Source organism: Diprion similis, chromosome 12, assembly GCF_021155765.1.
Source record: "Diprion similis isolate iyDipSimi1 chromosome 12, iyDipSimi1.1, whole genome shotgun sequence".
Classification (NCBI taxonomy): Eukaryota; Metazoa; Arthropoda; class Insecta; order Hymenoptera; family Diprionidae; genus Diprion; species Diprion similis.
Window position 1 is genome coordinate 4636935 of NC_060116.1, and position 19681 is coordinate 4656615.

The following is a 19681-nucleotide window of genomic DNA, read 5'->3' on the forward strand; positions in this document are numbered from 1 at the left end:
GATAAACACGGCAGAGAGAGAGAGAGAGAGAGAGAGAGAGAAGTACCCTGGAGAACCACAACACACGTGATTATACATATATTTTTGATCGATTTAATTAAAACTTTTAACCACGGGTGTACACGTACACACGTGAATGCATATATTTATCACATGTATTTACAGTGAGGTATGAAGGGGCATTTCACGGGTTAAAAAGAGTAACTTTTTTTTTTTTGAAACTCACGATTGAATTTTCCTGGAACGAAATGAAATAAAGAGCTTCAAAAAATTTTATACAACGCGAGTATGTTTTACGCGTTTTTCCATGCTCGTGTTTCTATGACGATCGAGTGAGTCTGCGAATGCGCATGCGCGAAGTACTGAAAAGACTACTTTTCACTTCTAGGACTTAAAAGTGGTCTTTTCAGTACTCCGCGCATGCGCTGTCGCAAACAAATCTGACATTATACAACTCTAACCTCAATTTCGTGCTTCGTGAAAAATGCGTAACATACTTTTGTTATGTAAAGAAGAGTTTGCGTCCTTGTTACACAATGTACTATTGTAGATAGAGTTGTACCTCGATCCTCTCATTCAATATTACTGTCCTTGGGAGGGCAAATACAAGTTCAAATCGTGGGTCGCATCCGGATAAACTTGTACAAAGCTAACAACGAAAAGCTATAGAAAGAGAGAAAAAAAAGATGAAAAGTAACTGATAGATAAAGAAATAAAAAGAAACGACACACCACTGATTAGGGTTTGGGATTTGTCATCCGGTCACTCGAGGCTCACGAACCGGCCGGGAAAAACGTCGAGGCAACTTCCGAGGACACGAGAGGAAGAATAAAAAGAAGGAAGGAAGGAAGGAAGGAAGGAAGTAAGTACGAAGAGAGGATGCGATGGGTAAACTCTTAGGGGATCAAGAGATAAGAACAATTTCCTGCGAGGATTCGCTAACGGAAGTAAAGCTGACGAGTTGATCTCTGCTTTCCGGAGACAAACCCGCTCGCTTGCAGCAGCGTATCGATAAGGCTAGCTAACGTTACCGATGCCGTGAAGAGCTGTGACTGCTGCTGATGCTGCTACAATGATGGGAGACCGATGGTTATTGACGTGAGTACAAGGGAAAGAGCTTTGAACTAGTGATCAGCCGGGACATGTTGGTACGTTGTTCGGGGGTGGTTGTAAGTCGGTGTCTGTAAGTTGCTGAACTCCCTCAAGTCCCAGATCCCCGACTCCTGTTCAGTTTACTTTTAACGCTTGACATCTGCTCCCGACTTAGCTATCGACGTATCGGGGATGAGAGGACAACGCGGCTCGATGTCCCAGGAGGAATGTCAACAGGAGTTTCGAGATTTTCGGCGAACGGAAATTGCGAAAAGATTTAACATGCAAATTGACTCGTCAGCGTTACTACAAAAGACCACTTCCTGGAGATTTCGAGTAAACGTCAGATGCGCAGGCCTAAGTGAATTGCTGAAACAGAAAGTTGACGGGAAAAAAGACCGGTCAGATGGATTGACAAACTGTTCCGGACGTTTACAGTTTACACGTTGCTTTAACGCCGCATCTGGACGTCCCATTTTGATTAGGTACCCAACTATCTCCAACCAGCGTACGTATTTTACCGTCGTATTAAAAGTCAGAGGTATAAACTTGAAGTCTTTGGACACTTTTAACGACCATGGTACCCAGGCCACCCACGGCAGTAGGTAACTGCAGTTAAAATCAGAGGGAGAATCGAGTCATTGATTTAAATCTTGGCTTCGTCGGCTTAATTTTTAGTATTTCTAGTACTTGATGGCCCCATGAAAAGCGAAACGGTTCGTAATTCGAACAGTAAAGTCGCCCCGTTATTTGGACGCTTTGTACACTTAATTGGCAGTACAAACGTCTGCGTCGATAGAGAGGCTCCGCTTCCACACAGAATCGAGATTCCTAATGCAGACTAAGCTCCTTTCGGTTCGGTTCATCCACACGAATCACACACGACGCTACACGCTAAACGGACTCCGATTCATCTGCAGAATGTTGTGCCACGCCATCCTTTGGCGAGAATATCGTACAAGCATCGAGAATGCGAAGCAGTATCCACGTGTGCATAAACTGTTCAGCACCTAATCAGCAGAGCGTTGACTTCTGTGCAGATCTAGGTTTTAGCTGCATACATGCATCTTGGAAGACTCGGGTAAACCAGTCGCCAGGATAATGTCAGCTCGGATGTATAACAAGCTCAAAATTTCTGACGCATCGTGGATCCGATCTTCAATGCGAGGTTCATTAATTATCCAACACACATCTCACATGTACGGAAATCAAGGCAAACCGGTTGTGCCTGTAAGTGCATACATCACCCAGCCGTGGTACATAACAAGTTCCTAAATTTGAAACCATCAATTACTGATATCGAAATGTCTGTGAAGTCGAGCACGTAGCCTGTAGAATACGTGAAGCAAAGACAGCGAGGAAGTTGTTAAAATTTTGGAAAATTAACCGAAGTTAGCCGAAGTTGAGCGAGGAAAGATTCGGAGCGTATAGAAGGAAGACCGGCCCCATTCTCGGGTACTTCCGGCCATTAGCGAGTCCCACGCAGTACAAGGAGGAAGACCAATTACGGGGTTCATCCCTTCGGGAAGTCCCTGAATACCTGTAACCGGGTCACCGGGTTAGATGGGTAAGACGCGGAGGTTTCCCTCCTCAGCCTCGGAGTGACCGATGACCTTCGGGATAATTGGAGGGAAACCGTCGCCATTTTGGAGGGTATATAAGGAAAATGGGACGCATTGGATGCGGGGTCGCAATTGTTTCTTCGCAAACTAGTATCAGTTCCGATCAACCAGTAACGGGAAAAAAAGATTACTTTTATGCAGCTGTTGCTGTGGTGCAGGTATAAAGCCTCGTTGCATTCGTGCTAAAATATCAGCAGCAATAATTCATTTCCTGCAGGCGCCTGCATTTCTTTCTGGATTTTTAGCTCCCCCGGAGCGTCGTTACTCCTAGCTGGAAACGATTCGGATCTGGTTAGTTTGGGTCGGAAAAGGTTCAGCAACGCAGGAATGCCATGTGAAACCGAAATATACGACTCCAGCGGATTTAGGGTGCATCCGTAAGCGCAAAATCTTGGAAATTCCGCTACATTCAACTGAACGAATCGTAGATTTCCTGCTCAGCTGCCTTCTGGAGCAGCGCTTGATCGGGAATCCGATTTTAAGGATGAAACTAGACGGCAACTAACTATAGATATATAATACGGTTCACGATCATGTTGGGCTTGGTCCGTTATTCAACGTCTTTGAGATCCGATTTCTTTTGCTAGTTTGATCCCTCAATTATCAAATTTACGATACTTGATGTGATTTCTTTTTGACGATGCGACGACGAATTCTCGATGAATTCTCACAATCAGATCGCACCTAAATAAAATATTTAAACACTGTGATCACAGAAAAGAAGCAGACAAATGACAATACAAAAACAGAAAAGAATTTCATGACGAAAAAAGTATTCTGCTCGTAATGTTGGTTTCATATAAAAAATTCTTCCTTGATGAAAAAAAAAAAATAAAATAAACATATTGGCAACGATTCTTTCACGAAGTCTTTCGTCCTATAATCGACAATAAGCATGTTACAACGTTTTATTTCATTCGATATTAAGGATATTTTTTCAAACTGATAAAAATAAAATCTCCGCGAGAAAAAACCAGTCAATTTGGAAAACTGTATCAGTCGTGAACGATATAAATTGTGCCAGAAGAAAAATGTTTTTCAAAATACGTTAGAACCGAAACTAGATTCGCATGAATCATAAGCTGCTTTCAAGCAATTTGTTTACATCACTTAGAATCCAAGTATATCTGAAAGTATCGCCTCAGCTATAAAGAAAGAAAATCGTTCTCTCCGGAGAGCTGGAATATTTTATAAATATGCAGCCTTTCGTTGCCAGGGAGAACGAGGTGGGAGAATTGGCACGACAACGGGGTCAGACGGATATTCGATATTCATGGTGAACTTTAATTCAAGCCAGCGTGCGGGTATGGATATCGAAAATTTCAATTCGAATAATTGCATAGCTAATTCGTAGCAACGTTGCCAGGGCTTACAATTAAAGGTCAAAACGGCCGATGTGAGCAGAGCACTAAGTGGTTTCCGATCCGTAGAATCGGCTGGAAGCTGGTTCCACAAAGACGAGCATTCCGTGCGGCACGTATGGTTCAATATTCGTGTATTTTTTTCGAAATGCAATATTCTGCCTCCGGAACCGCCTGATGCTGCTGCAGCTGCAGCAACAACATCTCCTGTAAAATTGCACGATGAATACGCAATCGTTATTTCGGTGTTGAATTTAATTTTCCCCAACCGGGAAATTACAACGCCAACGCGATGTGCCTCCTCGCGATTCGGTGGGCTGATACAACTCTAAACGCAATTGTTTCACCCTTGCTGCAGTATCCAACCCCCTGTACATCACAAAAGCCGTAGGTGTTTCCCCCTCGCAAATAATACCATCTCGATTAAAGCTGCCGGTTTCATTCAAGGGACTTTCGTCCTTTCATGATGTACGAAATCAGTTCCGCAAGTACTAGACGCATGAATCATGATGTCTCATTTATTGAGCGAAATAGAAGGCGATTGGTTAGTTAATATAGAAAACATATGATCGTTGCTGATGAATGAATCACGTTTAAACGCGTTCATGTTACTATTTTTTTATCATTCGCACGAAGAATCGGATTCCCTCCTGATATAATAACAGCGTGACTTGAGTCTTTACTTACCCCCATTTGTCGACGTCAACTCATTACGCGAGTCCCCTCGAAGCAGCGTTTAGAGGAAAACAGTTTTGAACCATACCCAGGGGACGACAAAGCTCCTAAAACATGCGGTGAATTTCTAATTAGTCACAAACAATTTCTTTGTGTAAACAGTGTTACATATTCCCTGGATATACAAAGCTCCGTAGTTTTGGTCTGCATGTGACAATGCGAGCAAATCATGCGAGACCAAACATCATTCTAATGCACATAGTAACTGAAGAATGGAATACATAACTGGTCTTCGATGACGGAGAGACGACGTGACCCCACCTTCAAGGTGCTTATAAAGAAGCATTGTACACCTCGAAAACGCGGGGAAGCAAAACTCCTATACCGTCCTACCGAAATGTGTGTCTCATCACCGCCGAGTGGCATCATACGGGATAGGTCGATCCATTCAGTGCAACTGTAAAAATTTGCCCAATTTCTGTGAATGGTAACCAATCTGTAAAATTTTTATCCAAATTTTGAAAAAGTAAAAAGACGCTCCACTTTTTGCCAAAATAAGCCATCAATTGCCCAAGTTTCACTCTGATCGCTTGAGCGGTATAGGAGTTTTGCATCCCCGCGTTTTCGAGGTGTAGTACAATCGGTCTTTATAAGCACCTTAACCCAGAGAGTCAAAAACATGCTAAGTATTCAGTGAAAATGGAACCGAACTATTGAATGTCAAAGGGTCGGTTGGATAGGCGATTCGGTCGACTCCGGGTGGATGGCAAGCCACCAAGCCTGCAGTGACGTAAGAAAAGATAATCCAGAAAAGAGTAATATCTATGTAAATAGGCGGGAAGCAGGCTCTACACGCGGTTTGAACCAAGGAACATACACGCCGAGGGCCGTGGCGTATTATGGACTGCTTCTCAGGCGTAGACCGAAATTACTTGAGACGTGGATGGTTCAACTATAGGTGGTACTTGGTACGGGGCGTTGTTCAAAGATAGTGAGGGGGTTGCCAATGGCGTTGGTAGTAAAGTTTGGGGATTTGGGGGTGGGTTGAATGGCTGACTGGTTGGCGAGGGTAGATATAGATTATTGTTAGGAGGTTCTTGAGGTGGCAATATATCTCAAAAGTCTTGCCACTGCCTCGCGTTACCCGGCAGGTATAATATACAACCCATGCCACACACTGTGTCTCCCCTGTCCGTCGTCATCCACCTTTATCCTTGCTACTGTCCCCTCGGAGGTAGGAGAGATAGATCGGTAAAAATGGATCGTTTAGGAGAGATCGTGACTTTTAATTCCTCTCTTAATCATCGCCCTTCGTCCCGTCGAGTAATGCTTACTCTACACTTACGATTAGACATCGTTTGCACAACTTCTCCGTAAACTGCTTACGGCGAATGTCAAACATGTTATAGTTCCGGACAGAATATTCGGGTTCCAACAAACTGATGAGTTGCAAAATTCTTCCGAGAGTTAGACTCTTTACCAGCTATTGATATAGAAATTTGGAATTGGAAGAGAGTTGAACGTAATGATTTGAATTTATCCGTAAACATTTCCAAAAAGTTCCAAAAAAATTAGACAAAATTGAGTAGTGCTTTTTGCCCGACTCTCCGCAAGGATTCTCTTTCAAGTTTCAGTATTGCCGTAGTTCTTGTTCCTCGGCCTTTACAACAATGGCAAAACCTATAGGCCTGTTGATTTGCAGGCCGATCGGATTTTCAGCCGACAGAAGTCTGCTCGACCGCGAATAATGCTATCGTTTCAATGGATATCGATTATCGAGTCACGGTGCTTTATACCTATCTCGGTAAAGTCGTCGACGTCGTCTCAGCGACCTGAGTTGCAACTTTCGAATTAGCTCCCCGTCATCGCGTCGATACCAACTTTCTACGAAAGGGTTCAGGGCTCGTAAAAATTTCAGAACCCGCCTCCTAATCGTTGTTCAAATTGAATTGGAGTTCTGTGATGATGGAAAATAATTGAGCAAACATTTATAATGCATGGAAATTCGAAGTACCTGCAAACAGGTCGAAAGAATCCTTGTCAAATCAACCATTTTTGAAACTCACTATCTTTAAGTTTGTTAACCTTAATAACTTCGTTAAAGAATAGCGGAATCTCTAAAATACCAAATTCATTTAGTTTTTTTATGGGGGAGTTTCCGAGGAATTAATATTCGAACCTCCTCAGTGTCAATTCTTTTTAAATTACTAAACAATTCATAGAAATTATAGTGTCAATTTCACTCAATTTGCAAAGAACCTTATTTGTGATACATTTAAAATTCATTCACCTTTTTCCAGCACTTTGGAATCGTTTAATTAATCAAATCTAGTTCGAAAAATCAAATATTCTCTAAAAAAAAATATAAATCTGGTCAAAAATTTCGGAAAAATCCCACAAAGTTAATTTCACATTCAACATAATTTACAAAGACTGTTTCATCATTGTTCTGATATTTTTAAACCGTAAGACATTGATATTTGTTAATTTGAAATTTTCATAGCACTCAAAAAAAAAAAAAAATCATTCCATCATAGGACCGACTTGAAGAAGTTTGAAACATAAAATTTACTCTTCGAGACTTTTAGGAAAATTTCAAAAATGGGTAGAATTTTGAGAACTTTGAGGATTGTAATAAATTCTCAAATTCGTAGAGGTTGTTGTGAAATTGACAAAACTCAATAAAATACAAACTGATCAGAATTAAAATTGGTCAATTTGCAGGCGCGGAATGGCCAAAATATTTTAGTTTATTCAAAAGACACGCCTAAGCTTTAACGACGTAATTAGATTTTCGGACTGAAAAGTCATCAGTTTTCTGGGTGATCTTCGAGCACTTTCGACTTTGCCTCAATCTGGGCTCTTTGATTACTACCCGCCTCGTTATATGTTTTTTGTCACTCACGATAACGCAGAACGAGATCCCCTCGTCAACGGCGGAGAGATTCTCGTTACCTTTGATACGTCGTCATCGTTCGATGCATACACGGTGTATTGAAGTACGTCTTCGAGTATCATAATGTCTTTCACGTCAGAAAAAGCAGACTGAAAGACGCTCGAGTATCGCGGCAGTGGAGACAAGAGTATAAGTCAGCCTGACGTTTCAAAATTCGTACAGACAAACAATTACTCTTCACTTGAGAGTCTCCGCGCCTAATCACTGAAAATAATGAATCTTGTCCTTGAACTAAGACGACGAGCACCGTATTGGTGATTTTGAAAATCATGTAAGATCTTTATTATCCTGCTCAGAACCGATAAGAATTGTAAAAAAGAAGATGAGCTTTTTTCAGCGTGCGAAACGAAAATAATGCTATCGATCAATTAGGTTTTGCTTCTTTTACATTCGTGGTTGCTGATCAATTATTATTAATCAATGATTGGATCACAGTTGAACAGCTGTTACTATACTATTCATTATTAAAATGCTAGATGAAACGAAACTTTTTTATGTTCAGTAACGCAAATTAGTTTATCCGAAAAGTTATAATTATCTGAATAGTTTTCCGAATAAACTAAATTTTTTATCTTTAATCATTTCAAAGCGACGATTTGAAACGAAGCATCAACATCTAATCTAAGCTTTCGTTTATCTTCTGTATTTGTAATTTTAAAGAGATCTTTGTGGCTTACGAATACCACAATTCTCTAAATAGTAAATGAACGATTGTTGTGTAATAAAATTAAGCAGCAGAATCCGATGTGCGGATAATTAAAGCATCCAAATTAGAATAGACCAGAAATAAAAGCAAAATGTTCACTAAAACAACACATCAATAATATCTACCTGGAGCTTTCAAAGTCGAAGAATTCAAGTCCTTTTCATAACCACGGAACTTTTAACTTTGGTGCCATGAACTTGCGTAGATCGATTACGAGCTTCTCCATCAGCAAGAAACAATCAGATACAAGCAGTTCAAGGACGGATCTCAACTCTCAGTCACCGTATTCCTTACAGCTAAAAATTGCCTCCTGAAAAATTGATCCTGACCGCTTGTCCCATTATACCCACATCACTTCTGTCGCACTTTTAAGCGACGGGTGAATCAAAGTATCCGGCAGTTTTGCCCGGAACGTTCCTCTCTCGTTTTTCTACGCTAATTGATGTCATCTTATTCACCGGCGTGTTACTGAGTGGCATTATCGACCGGCTTATAGAAACATGTTTCCACAAAACGAGCCATCAGTGTCAGCCTTACATTTTACACGCTGAATCCGCTGTCCGCAGGTGGATTTCGTGGACTTAGTTAAAGTCGTAGACTACGTTAATAGAGCCAACAGTCTCAGACTCTTCGTCGCATTTAATTGCTGGAAAATCAGTTATTCTTTTCACAAATTACGAATAACTGGGAATTCATTTTTACAATTAGTCTCGCGTATATTCATTTTTCATGTTTTCATTAATCCCAGGCTCACCAATTATTTATAACTCTCATTCCCCAGAAGGTTGTAAATTATTCTACCTTGTTTCGGTTTTACTACAGTTTTCACCTGACATTTGGCCAAATCATGCGCAGTCTGTAAACAGAAATTTCAAAGCCTTTCACTTTCGTTTATGATCCTTTTTCTCTCCATTCAGAAACCAGTACTCGAGATTTATTCTTGGCTGCAAACTCGCAACTACATTCGGCGATAGAATGTGCAAACTAACACTCAAATTTTTCTATTACTGTATAAAGAACATGTCGATGTGGATGGATCTGGGTAGAAAAAATGATTCGAGCAATCAAGTAAAATGTTTTGCAACGTATTAAATCTAAATAAGAAGCAATGAATAAAGTAATTGCAATTATGTGCCGAATTGTGTAAAAAATTCTAGGATAATTCTGAGAATCTTGAATGTTTTGCAAGTTCAAGTTACCACCATTTTGTAACCGGAAATTCAGAGGTATTGAAAAGAAAGAATACGCAGCACCTCCATCGAACATTTGATTTCTTTCCCAAATATCATTCAAATCGATTCGGCAAATACCGAACGTGCCTAAAAATGGGTGATTCACGTGATTTCCGGCATTTTACTGGTTCCCTCAATTAAAGCCGCAAAGTTTGTGTCTTTTTCTGCCTCACTCTGACGAATTTCAGCCGCTTGTCCGCCTCCCTCGCAATTAGTGAACGTCAAACCGGGAGTTTCGATCGATGGTCGTCAAACGTGCATCGAACCGAGCCGATCTTGGGAAAAGCTTTCCGACTGCAGTTCTGGCCTGCAGTCGTGATACGGCCTTATGGTGCTTATAAAGACGCGTTGTACACCTCGAAAACGCGGGGAAGCAAAACTCCTAAGCCGCTCAAGCGATCAGAGTGAAACTTGGGCAATTAATGCCTTATTTTGGCAAAAAGTGGAGCGTCTTTTTACTTTTTCAAAATTTGAAAAAAAAAATGTACAGATTGGTTACCACCCACAGAAATTGGCCAAATTTTCACAGTTGCACTGAATGGATCGAATTATCGGGTATGACGCTACTCGGCGATGATGAAACACACATTTTGAGCCCAGTCCCATGAGATTTGATGGTGAAATGACGAAATGGCAGCCGATCTGGTTTTCGATTATGAAGAACACCGAAATCTCATTTTGGTGACATTTGTTACCGACATTACGCGCATGTCGGTAACGTGTCTTTATAAGCACCTTTGTAAGCACCCATGCAAACTAGAAATTAAGGATGACAGAGGCAAGAAGTATCTTGAATGAATTTTCACCTGAAAAAGTGTCATCCAAAAAGCAAAAAAGAGCGGTTCAACAAGTCGCCAACATCTGATTGGCGCTTTGTGAAATTTTTACCGCAAGAACGCCATCTTAATTTCCCTTTACTTTACAGACACTTTCTATACACGGAAATATTCCTCGTTGCCTTTACCTTCGATACCAGAAATCCTGAGCTGGGACCACCGGGATTCGGGGAGCCCAAAATCTCGACAAACAGAACCCGGAAATACTGCCTGAGTGTCTGAAGTGCCTCTGTTGCCGGAGGGCAAAGTGAAAGGAACTTTTTGATCCCGATATTCGAGACCCGCCTCGAGTCGATAGGAGCTTTCGAACTGATTTTTTAATCTCAGAACAGCCCCCAGGTATCAGGTTTACTCTACCTAAAATCAATAAAACGTAGTATTTGACAACAAATTATTTTACACCAAGCTTTGTTACGCACAAAAAGAGCCTTTTCAAGATACAAACTACAAAAAAACAAAGCATCGATTATGAAAAACGGTACTTAAAACTTTGTGCGGATGGATTATTTTCGAAAAAAAAAACAGAAGAACATCCCAGCATGAGGTCTTTATTTATTAAAGCAGCTTGATGAATTTTTTTACATGTTATGAACTTAATAATTGGTTTTGTTAAACACTTGTAAATTTTTTGATAACCCATAACACAATATCGTTATTTTCATGTGATATGGTTTTTTGCAAGAGTATTTTTCTCATAGTAAGTATAATATTCCGTCCAGAGATTATTTTTTGTGCGATATAATTTAGTCTCAATAGTCTGAATTCTGTGTACGTACGGTAGATTGATAGAATTGGAATAATTTTTTTGTATAGAATAATAATTTTGTGTCGAATCGTTGCGTACTCGGTGATGACCGTGATATTCAACGGCGAGACTGGAATTGGTAATTTAATTTCCATGTGAATATAATTGAAACTGGCCACTTGACCATCTGCTCTTCTCTTCATTTTTTATCTTTTATTTTTTTGAGCTGTTAACCCATGCAGAAAATGTTCTCCGATTCGTTGAGAATGTGGGTCAAGGGGACGGTGGCCAACACACTAATCGCAGCAAAATTAACCCCTTTGAGAAGATAATTCATTTTTCGTTTGCTTTTTTTATCAACAACATCAACGATCGTTCACGTTTTTGCTTAGTGTTGGACAAAATTGAGAAAGCAATGCATGTTTCGCTGGTTCGATAGGTAAGATGGATGGATTTAATTGAACCTTATGAATAATATAATAGAATATAATATATATAATAAGCAGAAAAGCATCTTGTCCATAAATTTTCCACCGAATATTTTGAAGAATGTAGCTGAAGTCGGTAAAAACGTTTTCAGGTGTAAGTGACGCTTGATATATATTTTGAAGCTTTTACGGTAAGCTTGTAAGGCACGATGATAATAATCGCAGCAATGATCGTGAAATTAACGATAACGATAATGGCGGAGGATTAGACTGTGAAGCGTGGATGCAGAGCTCTCTTGCTGGCTCGAAATTCGGTTTTTCGGCTCATTTGAAGTAATGAAAAAATATTGTAATCTCTGCAGCAAGGCTGCTCGCCTGAATCTCCGGAAAGCAGCCACGCATTACCGCTCAATAATATAAAAGGCGAATAATAATATCCAAGGTTGAAATAATATAACGCAAAATGAAGCGAAAATACGAAATAAATATGAATCACTCTGCAACGATATCATTTAATTGAAGATACTTTCGGCCCCCGTTAATGTCACAAAAAAATTCTAGTAAAATGAGTATCGTTACGTTTTCAAGGCTTGAAATATTGTAGGAATTACAAGAAAATATTTAATGTAATTATAGTTGTCAGAACTACATTTTCTGGTCATCGCAACATTGAAAATTTTTGTTTGATTAAAAGAATTTTTCCTTTTCTAAGATTAAAAAAAAATATATAATCAGATAGTTCTTCCTACAAGAGATTACGGTAATGAAAAAAGATTTCAATCTACTACGATGAAGGTATTAACACACAAGAGATCTTTCGTAGAAGATTAATCGTTTTAGATCGCGTTTCTTCAATACACCCTTTATCGTGATCAAAATCCGCTATAGAAAAGAATTTTTGATCAGTCTATTCAAAACCGAATAAATCGTATCGACAAAAATTTCCAGACCAAAGTCCGTCCTCAAAATCATTTTGTCGCTTCACCAAGATCCACAAATTATTGAAATAACGACCATAATCAAAAACACTAGCAACGCAGACCAGATTTTTCGTCTACAAAGATAAAATTAATTTTCATTTTCTACCGAGAACAACATTTTTCTATTCCAATAAAAAATTAGACCAACCAAAGGCTGCATGGTAACCACAACTGGAATCAGGACGCAGTAGGAACAAATGACTGTACACGTCCTGGAAGACAGGAAATTGCGTTTTTGTTGCCAATTTCACATTATTTATTTTTTTTTTTTAACATGGATTATTGTGTAGATTTTTTGCGCTGGTTATTTTTGTTTAGATCATTATGCCTCGATCATTTTGTCCTAGTACCGGCACGTGGGACCCGCAAATTGGTGTAATGGGTTATGCGTCGACACCCTGCGATTGCTGGCGGCGTTTGCGACCCTAACGTGCTTAAAACAATTACCTGGGAAGAGTTCCCTCGGGCAGGTGACTCAAAGGCGTCTCCTGCATCCCCGTTAATTGATATTATAGCTTCTGCTTGAGTAATGCACGCGCCCTCTGAGGTCCGACGTCCTTACTCCAGGAGGCCTGAGACATCGACGTCTACACCCATCCCTCTGATGCCAGCTACATATAGAATGGCCATGGCTACTGGCAGCTGCTGATGTAGTTTGAAAGCCGAAGCAGGCATACCTAGTAACAATCAGGAGCAAGAAATTGAACTTCAGGATGAATGAGAGCCAACAATTGAATTTGCCAGTTATGATCGAAGTGTGATGTAAGATCTTTTGATTGCTTTGCCGGACAACTAGTAAAGATCTGGTCTCAAAATGAGATAGAAAATGCTAGATTAGAATAAAAAACAGCATAATTTATGGTCGTTTTCGTTGTTCTGATTCTGAAAACTTTTTTTGAATTCTTCATCTCTTAGCTGACGTTATACTCGAATTTGCTGGGATTCATTTCTACAGGATATTGGTATGAACGTTATTTCATTGGAGCTGAGAATATTGCTAGAAAATTTTCAAGCGGTTTTTCTGGTCTTCTAATCTTTCGTCCAGACTGTCGATCCCATTCACTATTGACAATTTTATATGACTTGAGGCTTGTATGAAATATTTTGCATTAAATATCAGTATATCTCAAGGTTTATAGATATACACAACATTTTACGTTTTCACATCCCGAAGAAATTTTCTCATGGGAGGAGATACTAAAGTATATGTTTTTAGTTTTTATCTCATGCTTTTCAATCTCTTCAAAAACTTTTTGAAAGATCGCATATTTCTGTACTCTATTTAATTGAAGCGTCATTTCACAAAGTCTGCAAGAGACACAAAACATACAAACAGAAATCCTTGACGAAGGGATACGTACCTCATTTGGCAAGATTGAGGAATTTTTCCCGATAAAGGTTGAAACTAAGGCAAGGCAAAGCAAATTGCCAATAATCTCAAGCAACGAAATGATCCGATGATTGATAAAGTCAGTCAATCAGAATGGGGATATCCTTCATCCTCGACCATTCTAAAAAAGGGTTTGTGTCTTGGCTAAGTGAAGTGTCGGTAAACGAATCTGTATCCAGAACTTTCACAAAGTATTTACTCTCGACAAAGTGAACTCGACAACGAACAACAACCTCTGTATAGCAAACTCAATAAACTGTCAAAGTTATCACAGACATGAGATGAAAGGTTAGAAATCCAGATAAAAACGACGAATAATACGATCGATAAAAATATTCTATCGTGATTTAAATATGATAGTTTTCCCCAGTCGAACGATATGGAAGAATATTGCAGGCACAAAGGGAGAAGCTGGCTTCTGAAGTTAACTGATGCACATCTACACGTCAAGCTCAGTCATCGAGTCCCGGCAACTTCTGACCCGATGCTCCAAGGGGCAGCCCTGGGGCTTCAGAAATGGTTTCAACAAATAAAGGTCGCGTGTTGTCGCAGGGTGACAAGCTTGCTAAAGTAAAAGGGGAGTATCGAACTGTGGTTCGACTGTCGATATTGAGGTACGAAGTGCCTTCGACACGTGCCGATAATAATCGATCAAGCACAGTCGTATTTCGCTTGTGGGCTAAATTTGCCAACCATCAATATTTGCAGAGGCATTTCTCCACCTGTGACTAACTTGCCATACCGCCTCTCTTCTGAATCCTCTCTGTATTCCGAAACGTCAAACTCCACTCCGCCGCTCTTGTCTTTATTTTCTTTTTAGACCAACTCAATTCGATTATCAGCTTCTACGTAGGTACATAAGAATTATCGCCGTATTTTTCACAACTCGAAGATCAGACCTTAGACAAATCAATTCTGTGGTTGAAAACGTAAGTACCTTATATTGTTTACTCTTTGTTGATAATAAATATACAAAATGAAATTGGTAGGAACATGGTTTTAATGATATTTAGGAAAACGATAATTCGGAAACAACGTTAATAATTAATTAATTGCACAGCCCTAACGTCACGGAAAACACCCTCAATTTGGGTATAAATTTCAAAAATAAAATATGCAACTACGATCAGAAAATTTCCAATGACATCACAATTCTGATTTCTCACGCTTCTTTTAATTGAAACACGAAGCTGTTGTTTTTGCATCTTAATCATATCGGTTGTGTTCGGGTAGAAAAAAATGTGCCAAATTTTCTTCTCCCATTTTTCAACCTTCTGTTACTCAATTTTTGTATAAAAAAGTGAAGTTGTTATATAATCCCGAGATGAAATTTTCGCCTCACGACATCTCGACATCAAATGAGGAGATTTGAACAATTTTCGTCACAATCGACTTATCGGTTTTTTTCTCAACTTAGAACAGCTCACAATTTGGGTTCGATTGTCTCAATACAATTTTCGAGTTATTGAAATGGAAAAAAAAAATCAAATTCCATTTGTTAATGTTTTACGAGTTCGAAACACATTCAAGCTGGAATTTTTTTTCCATCGAGGTCCATCGAGGTCAGCCAAATTTTATCCACTCGTTTGATATCGACTTGTACATAAAAATCGGCAAGACATCGGCCACGCAGATTCCGACGTTAAAACGTGCTTGCTAGAATTTAATCAGTCGTGATGAGTGATGCGACTTATCTTTTTGATGTAAGTACTTCGGAGAAAGGTTATTTGATCTGAAATCTCGTGCAGTTCACGAGCTCTTATAGTCAATCGCATCGAAGTTCGAAGGGTCAATCACACGCGAGACATTCCAAAAGTATTGCGATCGTTATCTGATAACCGAAGAACGTCTGTTTGTTCATGAAACGACGGCGTCCAACAAGTCTGAAAATATCAGGGCGCATGAAGAAATCTGAGGCGAAAACTAAAAGGGAGGATAATAATGATAATAATCCGAAAAAAGTGACCTAACGCGGGGGCAATTTTTTCTACCAAAAGTGAACTCCGATCAGCGTCGATGCTAGGATGAAAAAGGTGTCTGCCTAGTTGTGAGAGGCTTTGCAACAGTCGGACATTCGGTGTCGTGCAGAAGCAACAAATTCCCCTGCGTCAAGTGCTGGGATGTTTGAAAAAAAGAGAACGAAATAGAAAAAGCGGGAGGAAAAGGGATTGCTTGTTAAACCATATTCACAGGAATCCAGCGACTTTCATCGTCTCAAAAATATATCGTACCAATCGATTAATTTTTTCAGTGGGGGAGGAAGGAAAAGAAAATAAAAAAAAAATTCCTCCAGACATTCAATTACATCGAATGGTAACTTTTTTCTTACTTGACGAACTTTAATTTCACCCCAAGTTCGCGCGTTATGCAGGGTCGAAATTGAAATCTAGGAAAAAGTGTCGACGTTTTGTAAAGGGCAGCAAATCAGGTTTTCACTCGAGTCTAGCGTGTATGTATATATATATATATATATATATATATATATATATATATATATATATGTTTGTATGTGTATATATATATATATATATATATAAAAGTATAGGTATATAGCTGGGCACAACAGAGTCCGGAACGCGAAGCATTTTCGCGGCGGAAGTTTTTTCGAAGATTTATGTCACGAAGAAGTTATATAACCTCGAGTATAAATTCAAATTCACTGTTGCCCCCCGAAGAATTTATATCTTATACTGCCGGTTCGATAGTGCGCACGCTTTTTGACTCTGAAACGCCCTGTCTAATTTTACACGTCTTCCAAATATGGAAGAATAAATAACTAGAAAACACAGAAATTACTTAGTTGTATAATGTATATGCAGATGTTTTTTTTTTCTTGTCGCTACGAATAACGTCGTCGATTCTCTGATCGGCTATGCAACGTCTGCAGTCTCTGCGGTTATATTTTTTCTTTATTTTGTTCGCTTTTCGAAAATTATTATTTGAATCAAGTTGAATGAAACTTAAAATTTTTCCATCGATAGGCTTCCCTTGAATTCGGATTGGTTTGAAAGAAACGAATGAATCAACTCCGTTAATTCCATTCGAAGAATTTTTAATACTTGCTGTGGAGATAGAATAGAATGAAAATGGAGTACGTAAAACGTACCGACGCGTTTAATTATGTAAAATTTTTTACCGTAACAACAAAGCTGTTTGGCGAGCATATGTAAGCGGATTTCCGATATATAAGCAAACCCGTTAGTTAAACTTGTAAAATTCTAGCTGCTGGGACAAATTTTTTATTGTGACTATAGTAATACTAAAATTTACACAACCAATAAATTATTATCTATAGCGTAAAAGCTAAATTCTGAAGAAAATACAGAATTACGAGTAAAAGAAATTATAGAAATAGGAAAAATATATACATATATGTGTATATATTATGGCGGGCCAAAAAAAAACCGTTTAAATAACACAGGAAAGTTTTTCTTTTATTTTGGAATATTATTGCTCAACAACGGATTGGCGTATCGTAAAAAACAATACATATTTTTGTAAAAAATTGAAAGATCTACAAAGAAGTCCGTTGCGATTTTTTTTTAAATCTAACGGTTCAAAAGTTGATAAAAATCGGAAATATCGGAGAAATTTCGATGTTTTAATAAAGAATATTTAAACATGAATTTTAAGAAATATTATATTTTTACTATTTTCCAACCATTCTGTCACGGTGGAAATAAAAAAAAAAAATCGTAAAATTTGACATAACTAATTTTTAACCGTAAAATAACTTTTGAACCAGTAGATTGACGAAAAAATTGTAAGAAACCTTTTTTGTAGATCGTTCAATTTCCTACAAAATATCTATCGCCCTTTACGATAAGCCAATTCGTTGTTGAGTAATAAAATTCCAGAATAAAAATAAAATTAAATGGAAAATCGCAAATAGGCACATTTTTCAACGACATTTTCACGGTGACTAACGAAAAAAAAAAAAAAATACTAATTTTTTTGACCCACCCTATAGTATATACATTATTCTCACCTCATTCGCGCCTTGCAGTCGGTAATTATAAAAATGATGTTTCCTTTCTCTCCATTTTTCGCCATCTCTCTCTCTATCTCTCATCCTCTCTCTTTCTCTCTGCTTACATAGCGCGACATCCGCGCAGAACGAGGCAAGCTGATCGATTAAGCTTGTCGGCTATAAACTGCAGGACAGAGTCGCCTTGTTCACTGCTCAGTCGGGATTAACTCCGTATCTCGATAAGTAGGGTCTTTACGAGGGAACCTAATGCACGTGCCCCCCCCCCCCCCCCCACCTTCCCCGCCCCCTCCCCCCTTGCCAACCCGCGCGAGATTTTACCGTCGATATACCTTTTCAAGTTATAGTCGATGCCGAGCTCATTTCTACACTCGGACGTCATCTCTGACCAATCCACGTACGTATGCTTCTGCAGATGATGAGTTTTAGAAAAGGAAAAGTATGGAAATAAAAAAGAATCTGATTGTAGACAAGAGGAATGCATGGTGAAATTTTTTTTTTCAGTTTTTATAGTCCCTAGAAAATTTCAGTGAAATACCTACGTAACTACTGATTCGACAACGGTTTAAATAAAATTGTTGATATTAGGGGAAAATGTGTCATAAGTAAGTATTTATTCAATCAAACAAGATCATAAAATCAATTTAATGTTCCATTATAGTATCAAATTATCGTTATAGTTGAAAATATAGTTGAAGTATAGTACGACTGACTGTAATAATGAAAAAGAAGAATAGTAACAGAGACTATATATATATATATTCAGCTGGTTACAGGTAGGAAAATGATTCTCAATTTTGATGAATAAAATAAGAATAATTAATTACCCGCGCGATCAGAAATTCATCGTCGTAATTTTATCTCTCGACGCTTGAATCAGGAATTTTCAGAAATATAACCGGCAGTTTATCATAATTATACTCTTTTTTCACTTCCGAGTGCCCAATTTCTTTATAATTAGAACCCGGCCCTCCGAAATGTTCGCGTGGTCCGGCATATAAATTGCTTAGGGTCCGACTACTGATATGGCACGTTTGTACTCGGTATGACTACCTCGTCTTCCTCCGTTGGTGAAGTTGAGCGATAAATCGGTGTGGATATCTGCGTTGCTGGTCTCTCAAGACGTTTTATATATATATATATACATTAGGGTGGCGAAAAAAAACCGACTGGTTTTTTTTTTTTTTTTTGAGTCTCGTGTGACAAAACGTTAGTTTTTGATGTTTTAAGAGACCACTCCAAAGGACAGTTAAAAAAAAAAATTTTAAGAGGTAACTCAAGATTTAAAAAAATGTCAAAAATCGTCAAATAATTAAATTAAAAAAATTATATTTTCAGTATTTTGTTTGATTTTTAATTCATGTCTGTAGTCCCATGCAGATAAAAACTGAAAAATTTTCCAATGTAGCCAGAATTTCTTCGATTTTCACCTCGTCAAGCCAATTCCTGTTTTGTCAGTTCGATTTGCTTTTACTGAATTTGTCACCGATGGCAATTAAGCGTCGATTAAATTTAAGGGGAAAGTCGAGTATAGATCGAGATTTATTTATCGATATAGCCAGAAGTTTGTTCCTAGAATCTTCAGATCGAGATAAATTGTTGCTAAAAATTTGTCCAAGTACAAGATGAGTCAGAAAAATTGAACGATTTTTATCGCACCCCATAACGTA

At 38.6% G+C, this 19681-nt stretch overlaps 1 protein-coding gene across 1 annotated transcript in view; it reads right to left on the reverse strand.

Moving 5' to 3' along the window:
- LOC124413199 (neural cell adhesion molecule 2-like) overlaps window positions 1–19681 on the reverse strand; it is a 221397-nt gene that overhangs the window by 101220 nt on the left and 100496 nt on the right. The window contains exon 3 of the mRNA XM_046893630.1: window positions 4763–4857. The gene's annotated coding sequence lies outside the window, so the exon portion shown is untranslated. The remainder of the gene's footprint in view (window positions 1–4762; window positions 4858–19681) is intronic.